A 13452-nucleotide genomic window follows, 5' to 3' on the forward strand; every position below is an offset into this window, starting at 1 on the left:
AAGCGAAATCAAGAACGGACGAAAAAACGAGGAAACCTTCAATTTGCTTGAATTTTTTTGCATCATTTCGTGATCATTTCAATGTCCAGAATCGTCAAGATGCTGCCTATAGCTGCAAAAATTTTGGAGCGCCTTGAGGAGGACCCTCGCTGCTGCCTGTCCGCGCGCATCGGCCAACTGCTGTACACTGTAGTACGTTACGCCAGTTAACGTAATGAACGCTTTCCGCGCCTTAACCGTTCACGAGGACGACTTGATGGGCAAGGCATCTTAAAAGGGGCTGCAGAAGGCCCCTAAAGGGCGACCGACAGGACACAGCGTTGTTTAAAAATAGCTCAGAAATTACTTCAGAAACTCTTGAGTACGATTATTGGAATTTTTTGTACGTTTCGTGTTAACCAGACGACAAAAAAAATTACTCCCACCTCCTCTCGCGGGAACCCCTGTGTAGATGCGACGCATAGGGGGTTCCGTTGTTGTTTCCGTTAGGTTGATTCTCCCATCGCGTGAAACGTGCCGTGAACCCCCTGCCGCGGCTATGACGCAACGTGGTGCGGCTACGACGCAACACAATCCAACACAATCCACTTTAATCCAATCCAATCCAATCCAATCCAAGCCAGGCCAATCCAATCCAATCTAATCCAATCCAATGCCCCTCGCGAGAGAGTGTTCGCTATCAGAGAGGAGAGGGGGTGAGCGGCGGAGAGCGCAGCTCGCGCGGCGAGGAGAACGGGGGAGGGGTGTGGACGGACAACGACGCCGTATGGAGGGACAAGGCGAGTGAATGAGATGCAGTCGCATCTAAAATTGGCGCAGCTGGCGAAACAGCAGAACTGGCTGTCCCTCTCCCTTCGTCGCAGACTCGACTGTTGCACCTCACATGGATTTCCGAACTTGTCGCAGAAAGGTCTCCATTACTGGCAGGCCCGGACTGTTTTGCGGGGACATTTCACGGTCCGCTGGCGCGGGTACGGGCCGTGCATTCGGCAAACCGGCCGGGATACCACCGAAAAAGAGTGAACAAGCGTGTTTGCCAGCGGCTCGCGTGTTTGGGCCGGTTCGGCATATTGCGAGTCGCTGTGGAATGTTTGCACCAGCTGCGCACGTCGTCTGGTAAACAGGGCGTCTTTTAGCGTCCCCGTCAACCTGATTCTGCGTTTGTTAGGATGCAGCAGTATACGTACGATACGCACATCGCTCATCGCCTTTCGACCTCTCCTGTCGTTGTTCGCCTCGGTTCTATATTTTCATCTCGTATACTTCCCACGGCAATAACGCGCATGACAGGACACAGAGCTGTGTCCGGTCATTTTCTCTTTGCTTTTAAGATAAAATCGTTGTGACAATTGTGACAATCGTTGACAGCTCGGGTGACAACGAGAGCCCCGACATAGTTATTTTATGGTTGCTTCACCTTCAATCTACGCAGCCTCGACGACAAACTCCTTCTTGCAATATCAATGATATGTCGCGATCTCGCGTGTAATCCTCTCGCAACTCTTTGCGCCCATCCCACCCATTCTTGCTTTTTTGTTTGATTTTCTTGGAAAATGATGGTTTAGGCGTTTCACACACACACAAACACACACACACACACACACGCATATATATATATATATATATATATATATATATATATATATATATATATATATATATATATATATATATATATATATATATATATATATATATATATATATATATATATATATATATATTGGTTAACGCACCGCACGCGTTATGCGGAGATGTGGGTTCGACTCCCGCTCCCGGAAAAACGGCGGATTTTTTCTCGACTTATATTTTCGCCTATTTAGCACTCTATTAAAGAAACATGACAAACACACGTCATTCGGCACTATCAAATATCTCGGAAACAGCCGAATAGCACTGGCAATGACGACTGCAACCTTGATATGTGTCCTTACTGAGTCCCTCGTCCCGTATCTCTCTCTCTCTCTCTCTCTCTCTCTCTCTCTCTCTCTCTATATATATATATATATATATATATATATATATATATATATATATATATATATATATATATATATATATACGAGTAAAGGAACAGGTGCGGGAAGACTAGACCCGCGGCACGCATCTCGGTAGCATCTAAGCCACGGAACGGGGGCAAGCGGGAATGCGCTGGACACTTTCGTCACACATGCTTGGCGCAGCAAAGCCCCACTGCTGGTGAGTGTAATAACCCAGATTGCGAGACTCTCCCAACCGTTACTCGACGACACCGCGGCACTCTTCACCACGGCTCACCGTCGCGCAGCTGCAGCCCTGGCGTCGTCACCGTATATATGCGGCCAAACTGCCCGTCCACACCGCGTTTTATTTCCCTCGCGCGCTTCTTTCTTGTTCTTTTTCTCCTGTTCCGCTGTGTCCGCTTATTTCGCCTCCGTAGAACTTTGCTTGTCGGGGCTCGAATCCAATTACTGAGTGGGAAAGCTCGTTGCCGGCACGCACAGTTCGTTAACTGCGCCCCCTCCTTGTATGCGAGCGTGTAGGTATTTGCCTAAAAGGCCCAGACGCGTGTGGCTATTTTGATGCCCAGTGAATGCACTGTGATTCTGCACAATGCTGAAGTTACTCCTTCGCTGAGTTTCTCTTTTTTTCACTCAATTACAACACGACAACAACGGTCGTAAAGATAAAGCGGACTCCGTCCGCGGCCTGCACGACCATCTCGGCGTAACGCTCGGCCGCCCAGCACGAACCAGCGCAACAAGAGGCTGACCCTCACTCCACGGCAAGCGGGCTGCACGTATCTCTACAACAGGGGAGATGACGCAACGAGGTCAGCGCACGATGGGCACGTCTCGTGACGTGCGCCAGACAAAATGGAAGGGCCGCCTTTGTGATGTGTACTCCGCTAATTTCACTGAAAGATCGAAGAAAGGACCGCAATAGACATACAGAAATTCCGGAAATTGACTTCTAATTCGTTAACATTTTTACGCTGTTTTCTTTTCATTTAGAGTTTTTGCCTTGGGGTTCAATTATCATTTAAGCTCAATAAAAATGTGGAGGGGTTGTTTTAACATCGGAACTGGTTGAGCTTTTAATTCCGAAGCGGAGCGTTGCCAGAAAACCGTCATATTCGGCGAAGTGGGGAGGGCGAAGATGCTAGGCCAAGAAGTGTGAGTGAAGGTAGTGAGGAGGCAAGGAGCCACGAGCAGGTGTGGGAAGTGTCTGAATAAAGAAAAAAAAAATGTGGTTAGGGGGCTCCCGGGAGTCGAACCTGGGGCCTTTAGCCGTGCAGCCGTGCAACCGTGCAACCGTGCAACCAGCTGCCTAACCGCTCGGCCACTGCAAAGGCCCGAGGGGTACGGGATTAGCAGCGGCGGAGAACAATTACTCGTGCAGCCATTTGGAAAGTACAAAAGGATGGGTTGACACGCAGTGCGCTAAACCCACAAGGAAAAAATGCCAGATAGGAATTTTCGCAAGTATTAGAGCCAAATGGGTTAATTTTAAAGCGAAACAAAATAAATAAACCGAACAACGAATTTGGGCGCCCGTAGTGGGAAAAAACCGTGCCATCTCGCCTTCCTAGGCCATGTCATTACGAGACGGGAAGGCAAATGCACATATGGGTTTGGGGGGTTGCAACTTAGTAATAAAAGAACAAAAAAAAGCGATAACCTAACCCTCCAAATTAAGCACAACAGAAAAAGAAACTCCCACCTCCCCTCGCGGGAACCCCTGTGTAGATGCGACGCATAGGGGGTTCACGTTGCGGCGTTGGACAGCGGAGGAACGGCGCTGGAACGATGGAGCGGAGCGACGCAGGCACCGCGTTTTATAGCGCGCATAACGGTGAGGGGACGCGCCGGCGCCAGTGCGTCTGCCGCGGATATGACGCAACACAATCCAACACAATCCACTTTAATCCAATCCAATCCAAATCCAATTCAAGCCAAGCAAGGCCAAGCCAAACCAAGCCAATCCATTCGAATCCAATCCAATGCCCCTCGCGAGAGAGTGTTCGCTATCGGAGAGGAGAGGGGGTGAGCGGCGGAGAGCGCAGCTCACGCGGCGAGGAGAATGGGGGAGGGGCGGACGCCGACAACAACGCCGACGCCAGATGCAGGGACAAGGCGAGTGAATGAGATGCAGTCGCATCTAAAAACAAACAGGACATACAATATATATTAAATATGCTTTATTCAAAATCAAGGCCCAATGAACGCATTCTAACGACTGCAAATTTCACTGACATTTTGATCAAGGAGCACAAAACCAATAACCCACTTCAATTTTTGTTGGTTGTACACAGCTACTGCAATAATTTAAAATCCAAAAGAAACTCCCACCTCCCCTCGCGGGAACCCCTGTGTAGATGCGACGCATAGGGGGTTCACGTTGCAGCATTGGACAGCGGAGGAACGGCGCTGGAACGATGGAGCGGAGGGGCGCAGGCACCGCGTTTTATAGCGCGCATAACGGTGAGGGGACGCGCCGGCGCCAGTGCGTCTGCCGCGGCTATGGCGCAACACAATCCAACACAATCCACTTTAATCCAATCCAATCCAAATCCAATCCAAGCCAAGCCAAGCCAAGCGAAGCCAAGTCAATCCATTCGAATCCAATCCAATGCCGCTCGCGAGAGAGTGTTCGCTATCGGAGAGGAGAGGGGTGAGGGGCGGAGAGCGCAGCTCGTGCGGCGAGGAGAATGGGGAAGGGAAGGACGCCGACAACAACGCCGACGCCGGATGCAGGGACAAGGCGAGTGAATGAGATGCAGTCGCATCTAATAATTTAAAGACCATTGCCGCATGAAACAACGAGGCGAACCACGGGAAAACACGCTTCGCGGGGTCAGAGTCTAACCTGGGTCTCTCGCCTTATGAAACCGGCTTCTATGCGGTTGCATTCGTGGCGTGGTCTCTCGCGTGCTGTTCGCCTCGCCAGTTAGCGCGCGTTCGCGCCTGAAGGGGGTGCGGGGGACAGACGCCGAGTTGGCGAGGCCGGTTGCCGCGGATGCCAGCGCGTGCTAACGCGGTCTATTGGGGGAGATGTGAAAGCCTGCGGACAAAATGATCCGGGCCTGCCAGTCAAGGAGAACTTTCAGCGGCACTTTAGGAAATCGATGAGAGGTTCAACAGCCGGGCCTCTTACGTAGTTAGAGGGGCCACCAGCTCCGCTGTTTCTCCAGCCTTGCACCACTAGTGCAAGCTGCGCCATTTTTTTTTTCTTATATAAAGAAAGAAAAAAAAGGATGAAAAAAAATCGCGTTCTTTCATGTTGTAGCTGTGTTTAGTGTTATAACGATTAAATATGCTAACTTTGCCAATGAGCTAATGCAGGTTGTTACATGGTTGGAGCTGGAGGGTATTCGGCGAAGACTTGCTAATCGACTTGGGAGAACGCCCGCACTCGTCCCCTCAGCACTTTCTCCTCCCTCGGACGTACACACGAGCATTCGGAAGGCGTGCTGGCCAGCCTGGACACTGGCGATCAGCTCCGGCTGGTCGAAAGGGCCCCGCCAGGCCGCGACCGCCTAGGGACTTATGGACTAGGAAGACCTCCCGAACTTTGAGTCCAGAAATTAATAAATCTTTGGTCGCAATACAATTTATTCCGCCTACTACCCCCGAGCTACAGCTACAGCAAGCTTTATTGGCGTCGTGTTTGTTTTGTACTTGAAACTCGGAGCTTATATAACGGTTGTTTTTCTCCATGCAATACGGAGAACGAAAAAAAAACTATTTTTTAAGCGACGCTGTTAGCCTCGCAAACAAAAAAACCCAGACAGGACCCAGAAATTCTCGCTCATGGCGCCGCCCGCATGCGTCAGGCTATAGCCGGTATTCAATTACGTGGAATGCATGCAGGCAACCAAGTGCGCGCCGCCATATCTGTGGCCAAGCGTCTGTTGCTAGGCGACGTTGTGCGCACGGCCCACAGATCAGGCACCCCTCTTCTCCATGCAACCGTGCGAGTGCGCCGTCACTCGTTACGTCGGGCTCCGCGGGATGGCGGTACTTGTCCATGCTAAAAACTGGGATTAGCGCTTTAAAGAACAGGACACACGTAAGAGAAAATGGACAGGACTGGCGCTTGATCATGAACCATGAACCAACTAGCCCAGCAACAAGTTTTGTCCATGCTAAGTACGACTGTGAAACACATGACTGTTTCACGTTACAAACTCTACCTCAGCGAACGCAAAGTATTAGAGAGTTTTAGCTGATCGTTTTCGACGGTCCGCTCCGGTATCAGCGGCCCGCTTAGCGCAACCGGAGCCAATGCCGTTCGCGGCCAACGCGCTACACATGCGCAATGGCGCTCCCGCTTGCTATCGGAGCGGAGCGAACCGTGAAAAACGGTCAGCTAAAACTCGCTATTTCCTTGCGTTCAATGTGAGTGCGATTAATAACATCTCTGTTGACGCCACCGTTTAGAATCGGATTGGAACGGAGGACGCAAGCCGGTGTTTTTTTTTTTAATTCGGCGTGCGGCCGCAGTGGCCCAATCCGCGCCGTGTCTGTGGCGCATCGGCCATGTATGTGGCCGTTACCAGCGTTGCCAGGCGAAGAAATTGACCGCTAACTTTTCAACGAATACTGCCTATACTCGGGGACAACTTAAGAATGGTAACGGAAGTTGCCCCTGCGCCTCATCACCCCAGCCGGTTGTTACTCCACGCGGCGCAAGAAGTTCCTTACTTCGGGTATTTTGAACGTGACACGAGCCGTTTCCACGAAATTCTCACACTTAATCTGCTGATAAAATCCTGCAGCGATAACAAAATAATAAAGTGCGAAAAAGAAGGCAATGTTACGCATTAAGCGCAATCTCGTTTCAAAACGTGTGCGCGCGTAGACATCCAGGTCCGTCGCTTCGGGGGAGCAAGCTACTACACAGATGCGCTATTGGTGTTCTTGATTTTACCCGAGGCTTGCAGCATAGAGCTCAGTATTTGTGTAAAGAAAAAAAAAAACCCGCAAAACAAGCATCGAAACCGCATGATGGATTGATAAGGCGACGGTGAAAAAAGGGGACGCCTGCCTTTTCCACCCCCATGTGTTCTGGTAAAGATTAGGTTTGTAGCTGCTCTCGAAGGGGGAGGGGGTTGACGTCATCCGAGGGCTAGCGCTTGCGTTAGGCTAGGCAGGACCCAGTAGTTATCGCACTAAACGCCGTTCGTATGCGTCAGGACCCAGCATTTGCGGCCAGAGAAGCCGAGTGCTAGCGACGAGCCCACCGATTGAGACAACGGGGAGCGTCTCATTCCCTCCCTCATCCGCACGTATAGTGCCTTACAACAGCTGCGCTAGGCATCAACTTTTGTAGGGTGGGATGGCGTCCATTTCTTGTTTTGTTTGTTTGCTGGGACAGCAGCGCCAGAATTCACAACTGATGGGCCAAGGTTCTTGAACTGTCAGGGCACTGGCCACGTAGTCGTTTTCAGCGCCGATTTGAGTGCGTTTGCTCTCTAAACTATTTTAGTAGCCGCCAGGACGAGCGGGTATGTCGCCGGTGGGCCAGTATGCCTGTCTAACAAGTTTGATAGTGCACAAATAATACAAAAATCAGAAACAAAGAAAAACAATGATACGTACTTTTTCCAGGGCAACCCAGCATATTATTATTATTATTAATATTATTATTATTATTTGCTATGAGTAGCAGTAAAGTGAGGCTCATACGGGTGCGTCTTCTATATAGTTAATTTAATACTAAATATTAAGCCTCCCTTAAACGAGAAAACGACCTCCATTGTAAAGGACTAGTCAGTTCTCAACTACGAGCTGCTAAAAGCACGCTTCTAAATTCAGTTGACAACGAGACAACTCAATTGCATTTAGTGTGACTTTTACAAATTTAATACTCTGAAACAAAACATGGCATAGATAGTCAACAAATGTCCCCTTCTAACCCCGTCTTTTCTTTTCCTTATTCTCGGAAAAAACACCTCCAGAAGCTGTTTCGAGCTATGGTTTTGATACATGATTTTATACTGACACGTGTACACCTGCGCCGCCTCCAGGCCATTTGTCAAATAGAACGACCAAAAATAGCTCCGATGTTCGTTTCCATCCACATCGCTACCGCGGAAAGGGGACACGATACGAATCAAAATTGGTGACGCTTCACTGTCCGCTTGCTTCGGGACGTGCCATATATTTTGGCAAACCGACCCACAGACCACCGAAAATGACGCTGAAACACGTGTTTGCCAGCGGCTCGCGTGTTTCGGTGGGTAGGGCATATTGCGCTTTCCCGCGGAGTGTTTGCGCTGCCCTGACATCTCCAGCTGGGCCTGCCATCTAGTAAACAGCACTCCTTCCAGCGTCCCGTCAAACTGCTTCTGCGTTTGCCGGGGTGCAACAATATGTATACGATATAAAAATTGTATTTCAGCTTGTCTTGCAGTTTTAGTGTCGTTTGTGTATCTCGAATGCTGCCCACGTCAACGTTGCCTACAAGCTGCTGCCACTGCTTTCCATAATTTCTGCTATTTGGGAGCACCTGCATCTGCAACATTCTGACTGCGTCTCACCAGATAAGCGCCATCGCAAGAGACAAAAAGGAGGCACTCACCACAAAGGGTGAGAGCCAAGCGCACCTTTTTTTTATAACCTCTTGGCGTCTGAAAGTTACGACAGTATTTGACGCGATGACTGTCATCGTAAAACCGGCCCACGGGAGCAATGTGATCGAACGTAGCACTGCCGTAGCAGCCGTAATAAGAGACTGCTGGTCATACAAACGCCAAAGTGCGTACATCATTAACATCGCTTACCTTTTTTCATCTTTGCTAGCTACCGACGTAGAAAAAGGAGCATACGACATCGCTGAGTGGAATCTGCCGCTTTGTTAAACAAAACTACTGCGGGGGCGCTTAAGATTTGTTTTAATATTTGAGAATGCATGAACATCAGTTCTGAGTTATGTCGCCGATTTTAGTGCGGCGAAGTTATTTGCTGAGAAGTTTAGGGATGATAAGTGTATAATGTCGCCAAACACGCAATTTACCTTGCGTCTTTTCTCTCTTCTCCTCGTTATTATGACTAAGAGGCTTGGGTAATAGCCAAAGGTGCCGTCACCGATGGGATAAAGGGGACCACCTTTCTAACGCCTTGGCCTTGAAGGACAAGAAGAAGGGCCTTTTCACCCCGTGTTGCAGGAGGGGAGCTGGTTACCGCCCTACATTTGCTTAAATCTCCCAGAAATTGGGGTAGAATACAGACGATCCGGTAGCGGGATTGGTAACTCGTGGGACACGTAATCCGACGGTCATTGGTTCGTGTCCGCCGCAGGGTGCGCGTTTCCTCCACTTCTTTTCTTTCAAACATTTCATGCTCTCTATTCCTGCACGACAAAATTCTGATTTACTCCTCCTGCAGCGCCCTCCTTGGTGTCACTGGCATTCATTTCTCTCTCATCTCTCCATATATATATAGAGTAAGGGTTGGCAGTCAAGAAAACCTCGGAAAGCAGAGGGGGGAATGCGGACGTCATAGAAAGAAATGAAGAATTTTTTGAGTCAGAAAGAAAGTGGTGAAAAAATGCCCGCCGGGTGGGATCCGAACCTACGACCTCCAGAATACCGGTCTCGTGCGATAACCACTATGCTACCGGCGGGGCTGTTTCACCACCACTTTATCGGTTATTTATGTTAAGGTATATTTTGTTTCCTGCACTTGGGGGTGGTAGCCAGCGCCACTCGGACTACTCGGGGTAAAGGGGACCTTCTTTTTAACCCCCGGGCCGTGACTCGAGTGTCTACGACATGTCGAGAGTGGTCGTCCAGCGTTGAACCGCGTTGAATATATATATATATATATATACAGAAAGATAGGGCAGCAGTCTACAACGCCAAAGGAGGCATAGGGGTGTGGTTAGGCTCTTTTCTTTTTCACCACGGTTAATGAAGTAAACATTTGTTTTAATATACAGAAGAAAGAAAGAAAGAAAAACACGCGCCCAGAGTGGGGACCGAACCCACGCCTTTCGATTACACGTCGAATGCCTTACCAATTCGGCTATCTGGGCGACTGTGTTCTCCTTCACTTTCTAGGTTATTTATATTTACTAGAAGTGTATCTGACGCTTGAGGGTGGTAGCCAGCGCCACTCTGACTACACGGGGAGAAGGGGACCTTCTTTTCAACCCCCGGGGCGTGACTCGAGCGTCTACAGCCTGTCATGAGCGGGTAACTGGCGGGAAGCCCTCTTATGCTACCTAGGCATCAAGGCTGCCAGAACCGAGACCCTCGCTAGGCTTTCGCAGAATAATATAGTAAGGAAATGAGGGGCTCGTTGAGGAAATACAGAAAGATAGGGCAGCAGTCTACAACGCCAAAGGAGGCATAGGGGTGTGGTTAGGCTCTTTTCTTTTTCACCACGGTTAATGAAGTAAACATTTGTTTTAATATACAGAAGAAAGAAAGAAAGAAAAACACGCGCCCAGAGTGGGGACCGAACCCACGCCTTTCGATTACACGTCGAATGCCTTACCAATTCGGCTATCTGGGCGACTGTGTTCTCCTTCACTTTCTAGGTTATTTATATTTACTAGAAGTGTATCTGACGCTTGAGGGTGGTAGCCAGCGCCACTCTGACTACACGGGGAGAAGGGGACCTAATTTTCAACCCCCGGGGCGTGACTCGAGCGTCTACAGCCTGTCATGAGCGGGTAACTGGCGGGAAGCCCTCTTATGCTACCTAGGCATCAAGGCTGCCAGAACCGAGATCCTCGCTAGGCTTTCGCAGAATAATATAGTAAGGAAATGAGGGGCTCGTTGAGGAAATACAGAAAGATAGGGCAGCAGTCTACAACGCCAAAGGAGGCATAGGGGTGTGGTTAGGCTCTTTTCTTTTTCACCACGGTTAATGAAGTAAACATTTGTTTTAATATACAGAAGAAAGAAAGAAAGAAAAACACGCGCCCAGAGTGGGGACCGAACCCACGCCTTTCGATTACACGTCGAATGCCTTACCAATTCGGCTATCTGGGCGACTGTGTTCTCCTTCACTTTCTAGGTTATTTATATTTACTAGAAGTGTATCTGACGCTTGAGGGTGGTAGCCAGCGCCACTCTGACTACACGGGGAGAAGGGGACCTTCTTTTCAACCCCCGGGGCGTGACTCGAGCGTCTACAGCCTGTCATGAGCGGGTAACTGGCGGGAAGCCCTCTTATGCTACCTAGGCATCAAGGCTGCCAGAACCGAGACCCTCGCTAGGCTTTCGCAGAATAATATAGTAAGGAAATGAGGGGCTCGTTGAGGAAATACAGAAAGATAGGGCAGCAGTCTACAACGCCAAAGGAGGCATAGGGGTGTGGTTAGGCTCTTTTCTTTTTCACCACGGTTAATGAAGTAAACATTTGTTTTAATATACAGAAGAAAGAAAGAAAGAAAAACACGCGCCCAGAGTGGGGACCGAACCCACGCCTTTCGATTACACGTCGAATGCCTTACCAATTCGGCTATCTGGGCGACTGTGTTCTCCTTCACTTTCTAGGTTATTTATATTTACTAGAAGTGTATCTGACGCTTGAGGGTGGTAGCCAGCGCCACTCTGACTACACGGGGAGAAGGGGACCTTCTTTTCAACCCCCGGGGCGTGACTCGAGCGTCTACAGCCTGTCATGAGCGGGTAACTGGCGGGAAGCCCTCTTATGCTACCAGATACACTTCTGGTACACTATACACCAGATACACTACCAGATACCAGATACACTTCTGATCAGATACACTTCTAGTAAATATAAATAACCTAGAAAGTGAAGGAGAACACAGTCGCCCAGATAGCCGAATTGGTAAGGCATTCGACGTGTAATCGAAAGGCGTGGGTTCGGTCCCCACTCTGGGCGCGTGTTTTTCTTTCTTTCTTTCTTCTGTATATTAAAACAAATGTTTACTTCATTAACCGTGGTGAAAAAGAAAAGAGCCTAACCACACCCCTATGCCTCCTTTGGCGTTGTAGACTGCTGCCCTATCTTTCTGTATTTCCTCAACGAGCCCCTCATTTCCTTACTATATTATTCTGCGAAAGCCTAGCGAGGGTCTCGGTTCTGGCAGCCTTGATGCCTAGGTAGCATAAGAGGGCTTCCCGCCAGTTACCCGCTCATGACAGGCTGTAGACGCTCGAGTCACGCCCCGGGGGTTGAAACGAAGGTCCCCTTCTCCCCGTGTAGTCAGAGTGGCGCTGGCTACCACCCTCAAGCGTCAGATACACTTCTAGTAAATATAAATAACCTAGAAAGTGAAGGAGAACACAGTCGCCCAGATAGCCGAATTGGTAAGGCATTCGACGTGTAATCGAAAGGCGTGGGTTCGGTCCCCACTCTGGGCGCGTGTTTTTCTTTCTTTCTTTCTTCTGTATATTAAAACGAATGTTTACTTCATTAACCGTGGTGAAAAAGAAAAGAGCCTAACCACACCCCTATGCCTCCTTTGGCGTTGTAGACTGCTGCCCTATCTTTCTGTATTTCCTCAACGAGCCCCTCATTTCCTTACTATATTATTCTGCGAAAGCCTAGCGAGGGTCTCGGTTCTGGCAGCCTTGATGCCTAGGTAGCATAAGAGGGCTTCCCGCCAGTTACCCGCTCATGACAGGCTGTAGACGCTCGAGTCACGCCCCGGGGGTTGAAAAGAAGGTCCCCTTCTCCCCGTGTAGTCAGAGTGGCGCTGGCTACCACCCTCAAGCGTCAGATACACTTCTAGTAAATATAAATAACCTAGAAAGTGAAGGAGAACACAGTCGCCCAGATAGCCGAATTGGTAAGGCATTCGACGTGTAATCGAAAGGCGTGGGTTCGGTCCCCACTCTGGGCGCGTGTTTTTCTTTCTTTCTTTCTTCTGTATATTAAAACAAATGTTTACTTCATTAACCGTGGTGAAAAAGAAAAGAGCCTAACCACACCCCTATGCCTCCTTTGGCGTTGTAGACTGCTGCCCTATCTTTCTGTATTTCCTCAACGAGCCCCTCATTTCCTTACTATATTATTCTGCGAAAGCCTAGCGAGGGTCTCGGTTCTGGCAGCCTTGATGCCTAGGTAGCATAAGAGGGCTTCCCGCCAGTTACCCGCTCATGACAGGCTGTAGACGCTCGAGTCACGCCCCGGGGGTTGAAAAGAAGGTCCCCTTCTCCCCGTGTAGTCAGAGTGGCGCTGGCTACCACCCTCAAGCGTCAGATACACTTCTAGTAAATATAAATAACCTAGAAAGTGAAGGAGAACACAGTCGCCCAGATAGCCGAATTGGTAAGGCATTCGACGTGTAATCGAAAGGCGTGGGTTCGGTCCCCACTCTGGGCGCGTGTTTTTCTTTCTTTCTTTCTTCTGTATATTAAAACAAATGTTTACTTCATTAACCGTGGTGAAAAAGAAAAGAGCCTAACCACACCCCTATGCCTCCTTTGGCGTTGTAGACTGCTGCCCTATCTTTCTGTATTTCCTCAACGAGCCCCTCATTTCCTTA

General features: G+C 49.3%; 1 protein-coding gene and 8 non-coding genes across 9 annotated transcripts in view; 4 read left to right on the forward strand and 5 right to left on the reverse strand.

Annotated features, from left to right (window-relative positions):
- Positions 1–13452, reverse strand: part of LOC144170125 (neuronal acetylcholine receptor subunit alpha-10-like) — a 176706-nt gene that overhangs the window by 65171 nt on the left and 98083 nt on the right. The window lies entirely within an intron of this gene.
- Trnat-ugu (transfer RNA threonine (anticodon UGU)) lies at positions 9949–10020 on the reverse strand. Its single transcript has one exon. It is a non-coding gene; the product is annotated as a tRNA-Thr (tRNA).
- Positions 10431–10502, reverse strand: Trnat-ugu (transfer RNA threonine (anticodon UGU)). Its single transcript has one exon. It is a non-coding gene; the product is annotated as a tRNA-Thr (tRNA).
- Trnat-ugu (transfer RNA threonine (anticodon UGU)) lies at positions 10913–10984 on the reverse strand. Its single transcript has one exon. It is a non-coding gene; the product is annotated as a tRNA-Thr (tRNA).
- Positions 11395–11466, reverse strand: Trnat-ugu (transfer RNA threonine (anticodon UGU)). The gene has a single exon. It is a non-coding gene; the product is annotated as a tRNA-Thr (tRNA).
- Trnat-ugu (transfer RNA threonine (anticodon UGU)) lies at positions 11772–11843 on the forward strand. The gene has a single exon. It is a non-coding gene; the product is annotated as a tRNA-Thr (tRNA).
- On the forward strand, positions 12254–12325 carry Trnat-ugu (transfer RNA threonine (anticodon UGU)). The gene has a single exon. It is a non-coding gene; the product is annotated as a tRNA-Thr (tRNA).
- On the forward strand, positions 12736–12807 carry Trnat-ugu (transfer RNA threonine (anticodon UGU)). The gene has a single exon. It is a non-coding gene; the product is annotated as a tRNA-Thr (tRNA).
- Positions 13218–13289, forward strand: Trnat-ugu (transfer RNA threonine (anticodon UGU)). Its single transcript has one exon. It is a non-coding gene; the product is annotated as a tRNA-Thr (tRNA).

Source organism: Haemaphysalis longicornis, unplaced genomic scaffold (genome assembly GCF_048455015.1).
Source record: "Haemaphysalis longicornis isolate Haplotype H1 unplaced genomic scaffold, Haemaphysalis longicornis Haplotype H1 scaffold_2, whole genome shotgun sequence".
NCBI lineage: Eukaryota > Metazoa > Arthropoda > Arachnida > Ixodida > Ixodidae > Haemaphysalis > Haemaphysalis longicornis.